The sequence below is a fragment of the Monodelphis domestica genome, chromosome 7 (genome assembly GCF_027887165.1).
Source record: "Monodelphis domestica isolate mMonDom1 chromosome 7, mMonDom1.pri, whole genome shotgun sequence".
NCBI lineage: Eukaryota > Metazoa > Chordata > Mammalia > Didelphimorphia > Didelphidae > Monodelphis > Monodelphis domestica.
The window spans coordinates 98,111,692-98,128,718 of record NC_077233.1 but is presented as its reverse complement, the minus strand read 5'-3'; positions in this window follow the sequence as shown (position 1 = coordinate 98,128,718).

The following is a 17,027-nucleotide window of genomic DNA, read 5'->3' as shown; positions in this document are numbered from 1 at the left end:
GAAGCTCCTCTAGAGTTTGCCTTTGACCAATTTGAAAGGGAAGTCTTTAAGAGGAAGTGATTCTCCAAGATTCACTGAAAATACTATTGTTCTGTTTAAGGAAATTAAAAAAAAACACACTCTAACCTAAGCTTTGTATTCTTGTTTAATCTTGACTGTGGAAATTTTCATTTTTTTTGAATATTATAAATCATAAGTAGAAAAATGGCTTGAGTTAGAGAAATGTTCAAGGCATGGGGAGAGTCTGCCTTTTTAACAGATTTTCCTCTTTAAGCTATCATACTTAGAATTTTATTAGTAATTTTGTCTATGATGTGACAAAAACAGAGTACAGTTTTTCTTCTGCATTAAGATTTATTTATTTATTTAAACCCTTACCTTTCATCTTAGAATCAATACTGTGTATTGGTTCCAAGGTAGAAGAGCTGAAGGACTAGGCAATGGGAGTTAAATGGCTTGCCCAGGGCCACAAATCTAGAACATATCCAAGATCATATTTGAACCCAGGACCTCCAGTCTCTAGACTTGGCTCTCAATTCACTAAGCCCCACAGCTGTCCTCCCACACAAAGAGTATTTAGGAAGACATGATAGCTGAGTTAACATATGTGGAGGATTATTATATGGAAGATGTTTATTCTGTTCAGCCCCAGAGAACAGGGTAAGAAACAAAGTCCATGAGTTTCAAAGGCATATTTAGGACTGACTTAAGAAAAAAAGGTCCTGGTAATTAAAACTGTTCACAATCTTTGAGAGATATTGGAGTTCCCCTTCTAACATTGAGCCTCTATGGTATATGTTTTAAACATTTATATAGATAGATTTATGAAAGAAGAGTTAACAATGTTACAAGAGGGGACAGACTAAAATTAATAGTAGAGTGTTTTGTATTCCATAGTCAGAATCTGATAAATCTAGTGAAAAATGTTAAGAACAGAGAAACATAGAACTTATTTATGTATGTAATAGATATATTTTTGTTGTTCCGATGTTTTTAGTTGTGTCCAGCTCTTGGTGAACCCATTTGAGGTTTTCCTGGCAAAAATACTGGAGTGGTTTGCCATTTCCTTTTTTAGTTTTTAGAGACAACTAAATGGTAAGAAGCAGGGTATTCCCTGCTTTGTTAGGGGACAAGGTTGTTATAGTTGTAGTTGGTGCCAAGTAGCACAATGGAGAGAGTGTTAGACCTAGAGTCAGGAAGCTTTGAATTCAAATCCAGTCTTAAACCCTCACTAGCTATATGTCCCTTGGTCAATAATATGGATGTTTGGTTGTTTTCTTTCATACCAGGAGAGGAACAAAATGACATCATTACCTGGAGAGTGTATCTGACTATGGCAGAGTAGACCAATATGAGCTCAGAAGGTTCTACCACAGATCAGGCACAAAAGCCTAAATGAACATTTGGGATAGAAAAGTCTCTAAATCTGAGCATCTTACGTTTCTTTTGATCTACTGCAATTCTGCTTCACTCATGCAACAAAGCATTTTCTTTTATGTGGTACAGCCCTGTGCCAATATCTCCCAAGTCTTATAATGAATACCAGTTTTCCATAGTATGTCAAGGAAGCTCATCCCCTCCCCCTTCTTCAGTAACTTTACCTGTCTATCAATCATTCCTGACATACCACAGTTGCGCTAGGGTTGCGTTGGGTGTAAATTCTGTACATCAATAAAAGTTACGGTTTGGGGCAGAACCGGGGGAGACCACAAGAAGACCATGGGAGAAAGATAAGGAGAAGAGACAGAGCAGGAGGTGAGGGGGAATAAGGAAGAAACTGGCAGGCTACCATGAAACCATTTTACTTAGGAATTATTGTCTACCCTTCCTAATAAACTTTATAAAATATATATTTCTGGGCAGAAAGGAATATTATTTATTTAATTTTAATTTTTACAGTTAATGGCAACCATAGTCAGGGATTTTTTTTTTTAGAACCTTAATTTTCTTCTGAGAAGAAGTTTTGAGTCAGGTAAAGCTTAAGTTAGATAGAAGCTGCTTCAGTTATCTAGCCTGCCTTCATATGTAAAAGTACCATGGTGGAGGGAGGAAACAGGCTGCTGTTTTTCCCAGATCAGATCACATTGGATTGGTAAGAAAAAACTCCTTCCCTGGTGGCATTCCTCCCCCCACTCCCTACCACACCCCATTTTTTTCTTTCACCTTGAATAGGGGTGAAGGGGGACTCTTTGCCCATAGGTATCGGGTGGATTTTAGGGCCCAACAGGAACTCCTATTCTTTTATTTTCCACAGCAGGAAAGGTCCTAGAGTTCCTTCTTTCAGCCTAGTGCAGTGCAGAGTTGGGGGGAGGAGGGGAATCCCTTGAATGGATCCTAGGGGTCCTTATGGTTTAGGGGATCCCTGGGGCAGTAGGGAAGGGAAAGGAGGCTTTTTGCCCAAAGTAGAACCGGGGACCCAGGCAGGGGAGCGTCTGCTTCACTCTCCCCATGTGGAAATTAAAACTGGGCTTCCAGGCTGTGCATTAGGGCCCAACGGAACTCCCTGCCACCCCAACTTTGAAAACACTTGGCTGTTCCAGGGGAAGGGATTTGACTCCATTTTTCTTTCCCTTCTCCCTTTCCCCCCTCAAACAGTCCTTAAACCTGGGCTAAGAGGCTTGAAAGTGCAATTTGTCTCTACCTCTCTACCCTCAAACTTTGCTTGAAGAATGCCTGCTTGATTTGCATGTCTAAAGCCCATTTTACTTGGGAGGTCCAGTCTTCATTAACATTTTAAAAGGCACTCCAAGCTTCCTGGAAGACTGCATTTAAAAGACAATTATTATTATTATTATTTTGTCTTCTCTTTAGCTGACTACTTGCTTAGATAGGTCTACCCACAGGAACCTTTCACTCTACATGCATTTATAGCACCACCCACTGTCGAGAATTAAAACTTCAGGAAAATAAAAAAAATTCCTTTGCTACTGCTACTAGTGATCTAAAATAATGCTATTAAATCGAATACATTTAAATAAAAGGATTATTAAAAGAGTATATTAATAATATTGAATTTAAATTAAAACCAAATTTCTAAAATTGAACAAAGCCAACATTAAATCAAATGAATTACGTGCAATATTAAGGAATAATTTTAGAACACAATCGTATTAATAATACTATAGATAACAATAATTATTAATTTTCAATAACTATTATTAGTCATTATTATTAATTACTAATTCTTATTATTGATTATTGATACTTGTTATTTATGGCTTATGGTTGTTGATTATTAATAACAATAATTATAATAAATGGCCATTATTAATTATTGATAACATCATTAATAATGATAATAAATGCATATTGTTAATTATTAATAGCAACAATTATTACACTAAGTACACATTCATTATTGATACTATTGCTGTGCTATATTTACTGTTTCCTTACATTAGCTTTTTGTTTTAAACCTCTTATTGCCTTCCACAATAACATTGAAGAACTTTATGTCTCCATTTTTTTATGTTTAGGAACTTTTCATTGTTTAAGCTGCTAATTTAGCAATACTCAAACTAGCTTAAATAGAACATACAGATTAAAAAATATGGGAAATACTGCAACACATCAAAGGAAATCAGGAAATATTCCTCTTGATTCAGCCCTGTATAAACTCCTAAATTGTTGGAATGATCCAAATTTGCCTAAGGAGAATTGGATGACAAAGAAAGAAGGTAGAAAACTTTTGTGAGGCTTGGATGGACATATCTTTTACCTGGACAAAATATGGCTCTTTTGAATTCAAGATCTTGAAAGATTTGAAGTTAGCCATTAAAAACAAAGAGTCCAAAGATTATAAATACTGGTACCTATGGGCCTATCACCTTGATAAGTCAACTATCCCCTCCAGTAAGAAAACCTTCCTTTCTTTGGAACCAAACTATTCTAGCTTAACTCCTTCAGTGAAATCTAGCAAGGAGCATGCTCTGTCGCCCCACCTGGACTGTGAAGAGGTTTCTCCTCATACTAACCCAAACCAGGACTTAAACCCTTCAGCTCCTCTCCCTGTCAGACCTCACTCATCCCCTTCTCCTTCCATCAACTTTCCTCCCAATCCACCTCTGTACCCTCCTTTGCCCACTCATCTTCCCTATTCCCACCCATACCATCCCTACTTCCATCCTTTTCCATATCCTCCTTCCTACCCACCTTACTGTGACCCCTCTAAACCTCATCCATCCTACTCCTCTCCACCCCTTACCTGGTCCCAACCCCCTTCCTCTCCGCCCCTCCCCCAGACCTGCCCCCCCCCCATTCTTTTGCTCTACCTCTCCACCTGCTGACCAGTTTCATTCCACCACCCCACCCCCTTCCCCTACCAGCCTTACTGCAACCCACTCCATTGAACTCCAGAATACAGGTCAAGCAGCAGTTGCCACAGATGATTCAAATAAAGATCTTTTCCCTCTGAGAGTTACCCCTACATATAACAGACATGGAGATTTGGTAAACATTAGACATCATACACCTTTTTCTCCACAGGACTTTGAGAGATTCAAAGAAAAAACACCTTCATATGAAGCTGAGCCTGTGGTGGTGATAAATAAGTTTGAAAGTATTTTTCACACATATAATCCCACATGGCTTGATGTAAAAGATTTGTTCCAGGCCTTGCTAACAGAAAGGGAAACAAATAAGATTCTTTATCTTGTTAATCAGGCCCAAGGAGAGGGAACAGCTCATTGGCCAACTGAAGATCCCAATGGGACCCAAATCCAGAACAAGATTACTTACAACTATGCCAGACTAGAAATGCATTGATAAAAGCTATGAAAGCATGTTCTGATAGGCCTGGTACATGGACTAAATTTGAAAATCTTAAACAAGAAGATAGCAAAAATCCCACCCAGTTTATGGATAGACTTATCGAGCTGGGAGGAAGATATATTGAACTTGATCTGGATAGGGAATGGGACCTTGGACAAATCAGAATGCAATTTGTAAAAAACAGTTGTTAGGTAGTTAGGAATGATTTTATGACTAGCTGTCCAAATTGGCCTACTATGGACCTTGAAGAATTGAAGAGAGTGGCAGTTTATGCTTTTGAGGGACACAAGGAAAAGGAGGAGAACACTGATTTAGTGGAAGCATTAAGGAAGGAAATAAAGGAATTGGCTTCTAAACAGGGTGAGAAGGATAAGGAGAATGCTACTTTAGTAGAGACGTTGGGGAAGGAAATAAAAGAATTAACTGAAACAGTTGTAAAAGCAAAGCAAGGAGAGATCATAGCTCCCTTACAAGAATCCACAAAACAACCACTAACATGTTATTTTTGTGGAAAAATTGGTCATGTGATTATGAATTATAAGAAGAGGAATCAGGAGAATAGGAATAGAAGTTTTAGAAATAGTAATATTGATAGGAGGAATAGTTATTCCAATGAGGAAAATCAAAACTCACATCCAATCACCTGTACTCAATGTGGAAACTCCCCTCAGCATGGGAGACTCCAGAAGTGTGGACAAAGGGATTGTGATGACTGATGGTACTTGGGAGGGGAAGGAACCTCAAAGAGTCTGGAAGTGAATTTTAAGCCTTTTCAGACCTCATTGCCTTATTGATGTTAACTGTTGCAGTTTGTTCCCCTACCCAGAATGAAGAAGTCTCTGTAACTCAATTCTAAATACAAGATGTATGTAATTTAATGATAACTATTTTGTAAGTTATCAAAATTGAAATGTTCTATTACATTGTCTTTATTTGTACCTCCCCTATGACTATGATTGTCCTGAAGAATATCATTGTAAAAGCCCATACACAGCATTTTGTTCCTTTTTTTGCCTTTGTTAATTGTCACACAAAGAAGATGGATGGACTCCATCACTTTGGTTTCAACCTGTATAATGGCTTTGGAGAATTTAATTGTCTAATACTTTAAATTTATTTTAATGGGTATTCAGACATGATTTTTAAATATTTGGGAGTATCCCTACCTCTGACCATTTATTTCCCTGCCTCTTGAGTTATTTTTAACAAGAGGTACAGTTCCATTTGTAGTTATGGTATTGTTGTATTTTCCCATCTCTGCATTTATTGTAAATGCAATGGATGACACACCTGAAGTGATTTTTGCTTCTTAGTCCTCGGCTCCACGTGAAAATGGACGGGATGTATTGGAGACAGTTCTATTACACTGTTACAGTCTCATACCATGAGGAAGGGAGGTGCCCAAGTGGTTTAATTAACCTGTAATGTGTTATAATCTGATCCGGGAGGTGGGAATGATTTTTCCTGTGAAGCCCTGTAGCTTTGAAATGGATTTATTATTTTGTAATTCTCCATCAACTGTACAGAGGTTTTCTCTGGTTTTCTCTCCCACCAAATTTTGAAATGATGGTAATATTTTGTTAATAATATCTTTGCCAAATTTGAAAGATTGGCAAAATCTGTAGAACTTGTGACAAGTATTCATGATTTCAAAGGTTTTTACATGTCATACAGCAAGTCATGTAAATCCTAATGATAGTTGTTTTGTTTGCAGTTATCATTAAATGTGCTCTTATAATTTTGGGGATCTTAGTACTTTTTAGAATGTGTATTAATTGTTGTACTACTGTTTTTAAAAAGTTTTTACCTAATGAAAACTCACTCACACTGCGGATCCTGGCCAAGTTAAGAGTGATATACATTTCATTTTTGAGTGAGCATCTTTTGTGTTGTGCCTCTGCTCAGCTAACACATTGTCACATGGAATGTGAACTGTGAAATTATGGGGGGGGTTTTCATTATTCTTTTTCTCTTTATGTTTGCAATAGGATATTTGATTTTTTCTTTCTTTTTTTCCTAACATTGGTGATGTTTGAAGTACATGAGATTAGTATTAATGTTTTCTTTTAAAACTTGAAGGATAATGTTTACAGTATAAGTTTACAGTATCTATTAGCCCTAGTAATATGAATACCCAAAAGGCTTTCGACTATGGAGACATGCCATTTATTGATAAATGTTATGGGACTTTGTTTAATTATTATGTCTGATTCCAAGAGAAGGGAACAAAAGAGGCACAACAATGCCAAATAGCATGAGGTCAAAAAGGACCTAAAATCCAATCCAGGGAAGATTGTTGAACTTCTATGCCAATAAAAAAGGACTTGTACCTAGTGTTGGAATTGAGTTTGCATAACTTGACATATGCTAAGATGCAGGACTTCCTTGAACCATACTTTGAATCAAGTACCTCAGTTTGGCTATCATCCTAGCTTCTCCTATCTCTGACAGTGAAGGTACAATCAGACCAGGGAATGAATTTTCCCATTTTCTGCTGAAATTTAGTCCTTTTTCTCTTATAGTTTGGCAATTTTCTGTAGTCCTGTCTGAAAACGGGTAAAGTGCTGTATTGCTGCTATTGTCCTACAGGCTTGTGGGACATAAATCACTTTAATTGGTCCTTGCTGTGATTCAAGAACCTGTTACAGGATATTTTTATTTTTTACTCAGAATTTTATACACATAAGATTTTTATTTTATTTTTTTTATCATTTCTGTATTTCTTATTTTTATACAGAATTTAATTTTTACTTTTTTCTTTGGGATTTTTTTGGGTGGTTTGTTTTTGTTTTGTTTTTTCTTTTGACAATTGTTTCATATACCTCATAACTCAGTCATGTATCCCAGTGTGATTCTGGTGTTGGTCAACATCCTCCTTGGGGGGGATTATGTAATTATCCTAAAATGCAGGGTTTAAAATATTTTGGAGAAAGTTCAGGAAAAGAAACTTACCAACATCCAAAATCAAGAAAGTGGATCCTTTTGGAGAAGGTGCTATAAAGATGCCTGAAGAAGCTACACATTGCATTAAAAGATCCAGAATGAACTTTGAGACATAATGAACTGAATTGAAGGGATTGAACATACTTTATTATGAATGTAAACTCTTATGCCAAAGGGGACTGCCCCCTAGTTGGCATTTTGTCAATGCGTCTATCAATCAGTTTTTGTATTTTACTCCCATCTCTAACTATTATAACTCCCTCTTAGAGAAATGTAATATTGTATGTACTTTTAGTTAGAAGGTATTTAGAGTTATAAGATAGTTATATTTAAATGATTCATTGGGGAGATGGGTCTCCCAAAGGATCACAGGGGGTTGTGTCAAGGAAGCTCATCCCCTCCCCCTTCCTCAGTAACTTTACCTGTCGATCAATCATTCCTGACATACCACAGTTGCGCCAGGGTTGCGTCGGGCGTACGTTCTGTATGTCAATAAAAGTTAAGGTTTGGGTCAGAACCAGGGGAGACCGACAAGAAGACCATGGGAGAAAGATAAGGAAAAGAGACAGAGCAGGAGGTGAGGGGGATAAGGAAGAAACTGGCAGGCTATCATGTGATCAGGTTACTTAGGAATAATTGTCTACCCTTCCTAGTAAACTTTATAAAATATATATCTCTTGGTAGAAAGAAATATTATTCATTTAAATTTAATTTTTACAACAGAGACCTTTAGAGTGTCTCTGTATCACCTCTTCTGACCTTCATGTGAGCACTTACCTTGTGTGGATTCTCTATAAAATAGTCTTTTAGCTTGGCATTTGTACAATATGGCCAGCCCATCAGAGTTGATTTGCACTCTTCTAGTAGAGTTTGAATGCTTGGCAGGACCATAGTGTCCCATATCTTATATTGTCTGGTGTACTAGCAGGGAATCAGGAACCAAAGTTTTATAGGTAACTGAGAGGGAGGGAACAGATAAAGAGACACACCACTTCCCTCTCAGGCAGAGCTGTCCCAGAGAAAATGGAGTTGGATATCTGACCAGAGCTGTAGAGTAACAGATAATCCCCTTCAATATCTGTTACTATTCTCTTCTTTAGCTAATTGTTATCTATGATCCCTTTTAGTACATTGAAGAAGATGTCTGTTTCCTCAGTAAGTTAAAAGATCTATTTATTAGAGGATGGGTTTAGTATAATAGGTTATGGAGGAGGGGATAGGAAGTCCCTGATCTATTTTCCACCTAGAGTTTCTTCAGGGTTTTGAAGTTCAGGTCTAGGGACTAAGTCCCATTAGACCTTATGATCTTTGTATATTAATGATGTATTTTATTGAGACAGAGATATAGCTTTTGAAGGAAATCTTCTGATGGATAGGCTATTTCCTTCCCCAAAGGGAAAAAGTCTCTATCCAACAACTATAAAGACAAATGGTTAGTCTGGATCTCTTCAGTTCAATGAGAGATTTGTAACCAGATAAGCTCAGTGAGAATTTCCCCTTTTCTCTTCAGTTCAGAAGGGGAAAAGGCTGTATCCCCAAATGCTCACCTCCTTTTCTTAGCTGGAGATTCCATTCCCATCCCCTGTTGGTAGCCAAAGTTCTATCTCCTTTTTTTTTTCATGAGATTTTACTGCAAAATCCAATCCTTGTATTTCCTTAAGTATCTCTCTCTCTTCCACACTGATAACCTTCAGAATCTTCCTAATGCAATTCAAATGGAAGCCATTCAATTTCTTGGTGTGGCACTGATAGATAGGTAAATCACATAACCTCTGCCTACCTGAAATGACTAATCTCATCTACAAAATGATAATAGCACTGACCTCTCAGCATCATTATGTGAATATAATGAGATAATATTTTAAGATGCTTTGCAATGCTCAAAGCACTACATAAATTCTAGTTCTTGTATTATTATTTTATTATTAATTTAATGACCATCAAAAAGAACATTTCTACATGCAAAATAGAATAGAAAAGCATAATTTTATGTGAAAACATGAACCTCTGTTACATATAGCTCACTGTTTTTTAAAAAAGGCATATAATAAATTCAACATTTCAAAACTTGTCTCTTGCTTGTCTCTCATGAACTTCCTTTAGTTTTCTTCTGTGCATTTAAATAAATGCTTCAATAACTATCTTTTCTCCATTCTCTCTCTCTCTCTCTCTCTCTCTCTCTCTCTCTCTCTCTCTCTCTCTCTCTCTCTCTCTGTCAACTCTATCACTAGTTTTTCTCTCCCCAGAGAATCCCTTCTTCAACCAAAAAAATAAATAAATCCACTCATTTGCCAAATCCTAAAAATTCATGTATTACTCTACCCTCTGAGACTAGTATCCCTCTGATAGGAGATGAGTAACATGATTCCTCATTGGTTTTCTAGAGTTGTGGTTGGTCATTGCATTGATCAGAACTCCTAGTCTTTAAAAAATTTTTTTAAACTCTTACCTTACACCTTAGAATCAATACTGTGTATTGGTGCTAAGGCAGAAGTGCAGTAGGGCTATGCAATGGGGGTTAAGTGACTTGCCAGGGTCACACAGATAGGAAGTGTCTGAGGTCAGATATGAACCTAAGACCTCCCATCTCTAGGCCTGGCTCTCAAACCACTGAGCTACCCAGCTGCCCCCCCCCCCCCAGTATTAAATTGTTGTCATTATGTGTTTGTTTGTTTGTTTTACAATGTTTATTGTATAAGATATCCTGGTAATTCTGCTCACTTCACTCTGCTTTGGCTCATACAAGTCTTCCCAGGCTTTGAGCACTTTGTTTATCAAGTTTTTTGTTGTTGTTCAGTCATTTCTGACTCTTTGTGACCCGATAGACTTTTCTATGAAATTTTCTTGGCAAAGATACTGTAGTGGTTTGCCATTTCTTTCTCTAGTGTGTTCCCTTTTTACAGTTTATAAACTGAGGCAAATAAGTGTTAAATGACTTGCTGAAGGTCACACAGTTAGTAAATGCCTGAGGCTAGATTTGAATTCAGGTCTTCTTGGTCCCAAGCCCAGTGCTCTATCCACTGGACCATAATAATAAACGATGTTTAATTAACACCCATAGTCACTGATTGCATCTGGGGCCTTAAAAGCTCTGTATCAATTTTAAAAAGGAATAATTATATTCTATGTACAGATCATGATGCATAAGCTACAGATGAATAATGCAAATAAAAAAGAAAATGGCTAGTTGGAAGGCAAAATTCAATCTATCAAACATAATTTAAGTTTAAGGAAGAGATTAGAAATACTAAAATAAGTATTTGAAAAATAATGATAATTCACATTTTATACAAAGTCTGTGGAATACAGTCAAAGTGGTTTTTAGAGAAATCTATAATATTGAATGCCTACATTAAATTTTAAAAAGACAATGGAAGGCTAAATTAATTATGTCTGAATCTAAGAATGAGGACAAATCATTGTGCTATTAGTCATGACTGTAAGATCCTATAGCCCAGATCACAAATCAGCCTTGTGTTTCCTCAATTCAGCCAATCTTTCCCAGATACCAATTCCTCCAAATTTTCCCATCAGTTTCTCAGAAAAACTGCTATATGAAATTTCACCAATTCAGAATTCACTTATGAGGGTTCCATTCCATGTCTCATATCCCTATTAGACTGTAAGTTCCTTGAGGGCGTAGGTCTATAGACTTCCCCCCAGTTGAATGGGTGAATGGGGAACAATTTGCTCCAAAACCTATGAAGGTGGCTGAAGTAAGCCTTATGGAGAACTTAGAATTTGACCAGATAGTGAAGATGCAAAGGTCATCTACTGAAACCTAGGCCTTTGCCAGTCATCTTAACTTCTGTCTTAAATGAGTCTGGAAGAAAGAGTGAGGCTAATGACTTTGTCCAACTCTGCCTCACTTTAAACCAATACATGGGCAAGTCAAGATATCAACTGCAATGTCATTGCTCCTCTTTGAAAATGAAGGATGAACTTCAACATAGAGTATCAAACCTAGCTTTAGAACAAAGTTGGGAAGACTACAGTTGATGACCCTAATTCCTTTCCTTTCACTTTCTTCTCTTCAGTCTGGCTCCCAACTTCCTCATTTGACTGAAATTGTTCTTTCCAAAATTACCAGCCATCTCTTAATTGCCAAATCTAGTGGCCTTTTCTCAATCATCTTCCTTCTCAACTTCCTTGCAGTCTTGCAGGGGAGAAAGCCAGCTGGTGTAAAAGTATGGAGTCATAAAGAGTCTTGTGTGAAGAAAGCAAGGAGGCCAATGTCACTGGGTTAGAAAGTACATGGAAGGAAGTACTGGAGGCTGGAAAGGTAAGAGGCTACATTATGAAAGACTTTAAAAGTCAAAGACAGCATTTTATATTTAATCCAAAAGGTAAAGGGAACCACTGGAGTTTGTTGAGTGACATTGTCAGACGTTCTCTTTAAGAAGATGACTTTATATCTAAATGGAGGATGGATTGGAGTTAGAAGAGGCTTGAGGCAGAGAGTCTAGGAACAAGGTGAAAAAAGCCTTTTCCAAGTTGGTGGCAGTTTCAGAAAAGAGAAAGAGACATATATAAAAGATGTTATGAAGGAAGAAATGACAGGACTTGACAAGTATCAGATATAAGAAAGAGAAAGAAAATGAGGAGTCCAGGATGACCCCCTAGGATGTGAGCCTGGGTGACTTAGAGGATGATGTCATTCTAAACAGTAAATTAAGAAAAGGAGAATTTGGTGGGAGATGATGGAGAGAGGATGGATTCAGTTCTAGACATGTTGAACTTAAGATATCTACTGACATCCAGTTTGAGTTGTCTAATAAGTAGCTGGTTATGAAAGAGTAGAGCTCAGGAAAGAAGTTAGGACTAGACAATAAATCTGAGAGTCATATTCATAGATTTGATAGCTGAATCCATGGGAACTAATGAGATCACTAAGTGAATGGTATAGAGGAAGAAGAAAATAGGACCCATGGTAGAGTTCTATGGAATACCTATGTTTAGCAGGTGCATCCTGAATGAAGACCCAGCAACAGAGCCTGAGAAGGACTGATCAGACATGTTAAGCCTTGAAAACCAAGAAGAGGAATAATCTTGCTAGCTCTGAATAGAACCAAAGAGCAAACAGTCATCTACAGAGAAGATGTTTATTCCATTGAGATAAAGAAAACAAAGGCATGTGTGTTAGAACTTGGAACAAAGGCTAAGATTAAAAAGAAGTAGGAAACAGGTTTTTATAGTGTTTTAAGAAAGTGAGGAGGGGATCTCTAGGATTGGGCAAGTAAGGAGAAATCTGCGAGGAACAGGAGATATTTGTGAATAGTTTGGAGTATCTGTCAACACCTTGACCAGGACTTGACTTCAATAAAGTTGAAGAAGATAGCCTCAAAGTTATTTGCAGAGACTCAGGGGCCACTCAGGGCTAGGTTGACTTAATCTCCTAGCAGAAGCATCTGCAAGGTTTATTTCAGGATGGGCACCATTGCCTTATCAGGTTAGTCCTGCTGATCTCATCAGAATCTGAAAATAAGGCAGTTCTAATAACATAAAGCTATCTGAGATAGGATCATATGCAAAGCCATGAGAGTTTGAGTCATAGTCAGAGTTATATTCACATCTATCATTATTTTCATATCCATAGACACATAAGAGAAAAATTAGGAGAGTTCAGTATCAGAAAACTCTTGAGAGAAGAGAGAACCAAGGAGAAGAACAATGCTGGCAGTGTCAAAGGCTACATGGAGTTCATGAAGAAGGAGCAAAATTATTAAGAAAAAGCCATCAGATTTGTCAATTAAGAGATCACTGGTAACTTTGGATAGAACAGATTCAGTTGAATAACGAGGTTAGAAGTCAGACTGAAGAGAGTTGAAGAGAAGGAAAGTAGAGAAATGAGAGGATATAAGATGTTTTGAAAGTAGAACAGACATGACATGGTGATAGATTGGATAGGAGAAATGAGAGTTAAGAGTTCAGGATGACACCTGGGGTTCAAGCCTGGGTGCCTGGAAGCATGGTAGTGTTCTTAGCAGTAATAGGGAAATTAGGAAAGGTGGAAGGTTTAGGGGGGAAAGCTAATGAATTTGATTTGGGATATATTAAGTTTATGATGTCTCTGGGACATCTGGCCTGAGATGTCCAATAAACAGTTGAAAATTTGAGACTAATGGTCAAGAGAGAGGGTGAATCTGGACAGATAGATCTGAGAATCATCTGCATAGAGATGATAGTTGAATCCATGGGATTCAACGATGAGATCACCAAGAGAAATTGAGAGAGAAGAGAACCGAGCCTTGGGGAAAGCAGCTTAGTGAGCGAGAGATCCAACAAAATCTGAGAAGAAACAATCATATAGGTAGAAGGAGAACCACAAGAAAGCAGAAAAAAAAATAAAAAGAAGAGAATTATTAAGGAAAAGAGGGTGATCATCTACTTCCTTTATGGATTTGGATGACCTCTTGTGATTGTTTTAAAGGCAGCTTTTTCAGGTATAAGTTGTACTCCAAGAGGCCCTAAGGTTCCTTTCAAATTTAAAATTCTTCAATTTACTTTGTATTACGTTTCATACCTAATACAAATGCTGACTGCAAAAAAAAATGTAAAGAAAATTTCATGTGAGCTCTAAAAAGGAAATACCTATTCATACTGTGGAATGGGAATTAAATTGAGCTGCCAATTATATTGCTCTCTCTTCAGCAACTGAGACACTCTTACTGAAGAGTGCAGACATAGCAAAAAAAAAAAGAGAGAGGTGTATTAGTGCTGCAGTCATTTTATCTTGATTGGGGTGGTTCTTCTTAAAGGAAATAAGGAAGCTTCCCTCCAGATGTGCCTTACCTAGAGAATTATGGGAATAAAAAGCCCTAACTATAGGAGTTTAGCTGTCTTAAGTTTTGGCTCACTGCCCAGTCAGATATGTTTCTGGCCAGTGATTTTGCCCTGGAGAATGTGAAGGTAGAGGAGAACAACACCTATTTTTAATCCTATTAAGAACACATTTATTTCTATTGTATTTTATGAACCATGTGGTATTCTGTTTCAAAGCCTAAATCACTGTCCTGGTCTGAAGACCTCTCCCACGATAAAGGTCCAGGGAAAGGAATTTTTAAAATTCAGAACATCAAAATGAGAAGCATGAGGACTGGTCTAGGGGAAAGGATTGGGCAGTCCGTGAGTCTGGAATTTTAGGCATAAAAAGGGATATGAGAGTTGGGGGACATGGAAGATAAACTTCCTTGATTTTGCTATTTGCCATGGCTTAGGATAGATTCTGACTATCAGCAGTCCTGAAACTTCCTCAAAGCTGACTCATGAAGAAACCCTGGAAAAACCATTTCCCCATGTCACATGGCCAGCCATCTGTGGGGTCCTCTGGGGTAGAGGTCATATGTGAGAGAAGCCAAGGGCCTTCTCATAAGGATGCAAACCTTCCTTCAACTGACCCCAAATTCACACAGCCCTGGCCCTCAGCACTTTCCTTTCCTCCTTTCCTAGCTTCTGATTCTAAGTTCCTGCTCTGTGAGCCTCTCTCTAGAATGTGAATATCTTGTTCTGCCAAAATCGTATACGTAATTAAAAGAATAAAGAATGTTATCCCTAAGAGATTGTAAAGCTGAGAACATAAATAAGTAGGCTAAATATGCATTCTCCAATAGATTAATGGGAAGCTATAGCTAATGGTGGTACCCTTTCTAACCCCTATGTAGCATTCACTCTAGTCTTATTAAATGCCGTATTTGGGAATGTCCTGTGTTTTCTTCTGGGAATACTAAAAAAGAATCAATCTGTCTTCATGGAGTTCATAGTTTAGTAGTGGAAAAAGATATGCCTAGATTGTCATACTAATACTAGAGAGGATATGTAAAGAGACTATCTACTGAATTAGAGAATCCCACATCTCTGTTGGTAAGGACCTTGGAGAGTGTTTAACTGGATCTCAATCTGATTTGGAATGTCCTTGACAGTTTTCCTAACAACCCTGTTCATCAAGCTTTGTCTAGTAGACCTCAAGGGAAGATGGGGATCTCACTAATCTCCTAAGACAGTCCATTCCACTATGAGTCAGTAAATGTAAATTCTTTGTCTTAGACATACAAATTCAAATGCATCAGTATGGAGACCAAGGATCATGCCAACCAAGGATTGATTTAAGGCAATTGAATTTGTATGTCTAAGACAAAAAAAATGTACATTCATCCTTATTGTGTTTAATCTTTTTATCTGTTTCTTGGGACAATCATCAGCAATGATTGAAAGATAAATTACAAAGTGATTCCAGAACAAGTTAGTCAACAAACATTTCTTAAGTACCTCTGTGCTAGATACTGTACTAAGCTCTAAGGATATGAAGAAAGACAGAAAAGACCAAATAATCATTGCTCTCAAGGAGTTAATGGGGGATCAGACATAGGCAAATAACTATGAACAAATAAGATATATACCAGATTAATTTGGGGTAGTCTTAGACACTAAGACAAAGGACTAGGAAAAGTTTCTTTTTAAAAATTCTTTTAAATTTGATTTTTATTATCATGCAAAACATACTTCCATATTGGTCAGCATTATAGGAGCACTGATATGAAAGAGAGTATGCTTTGATCTACATCTATACAACTCCAACAGTTCTTTCTCTAGAGGTGGATAGCATTCCCCATCATAAGTCTTTCAGATCGTTGCATTGCTGACAGTAGTCAAGTTTTCATAGTTAATCATCATACAATATTGCTGTTACTGTATACAATGTTCTCCTGGTTCTGCTTATTTCAATCTGCATCAGTTTCTACAGATCTTTCCAGCTTTTTCTGAAACCATCTTGTTTATCATTTTTTATAGCACAATAGTATTCCATAACCAACATGTACCACAATTTGTTCAGCCATTCCCCAATTGATGGACATTCTCATAACTTCCAGTTCTTTACCACCACAAAGAGACTGCTATAAATATTTTTGTGCAAGTAGATTGGTTCCCCCCTTTTTTTATATCTCTTTGGGATACAGAGGGAATCACATCAAAGGGTATGCAGTTTTATAGCCCTTTGGGAACAGTTCCACATTGCCCTTCATGATGGCTGGCTCAGTTCAGAACTCCACCAAAATTGCACTAGTATCCCAATTTTGCCATGTCCCCTCCTACATTCTTCACTTTCCTTTACTGTCATATTGGCCAATCTGATAGGTGTGAGATGATACCTCAGTGTTGTTTTAATTTTAATTTCTCTAATTAAGACTAATTTAGAACTTTTTTCATTTGATTATTGAAGGCTTTGATTTCTTCATCTGAAAATTGCTTGTTCCTACCTTTTGACCATTTGTCAATTGGGGCATGACTTGTATTCTTATAAATTTGACTTACTTCTC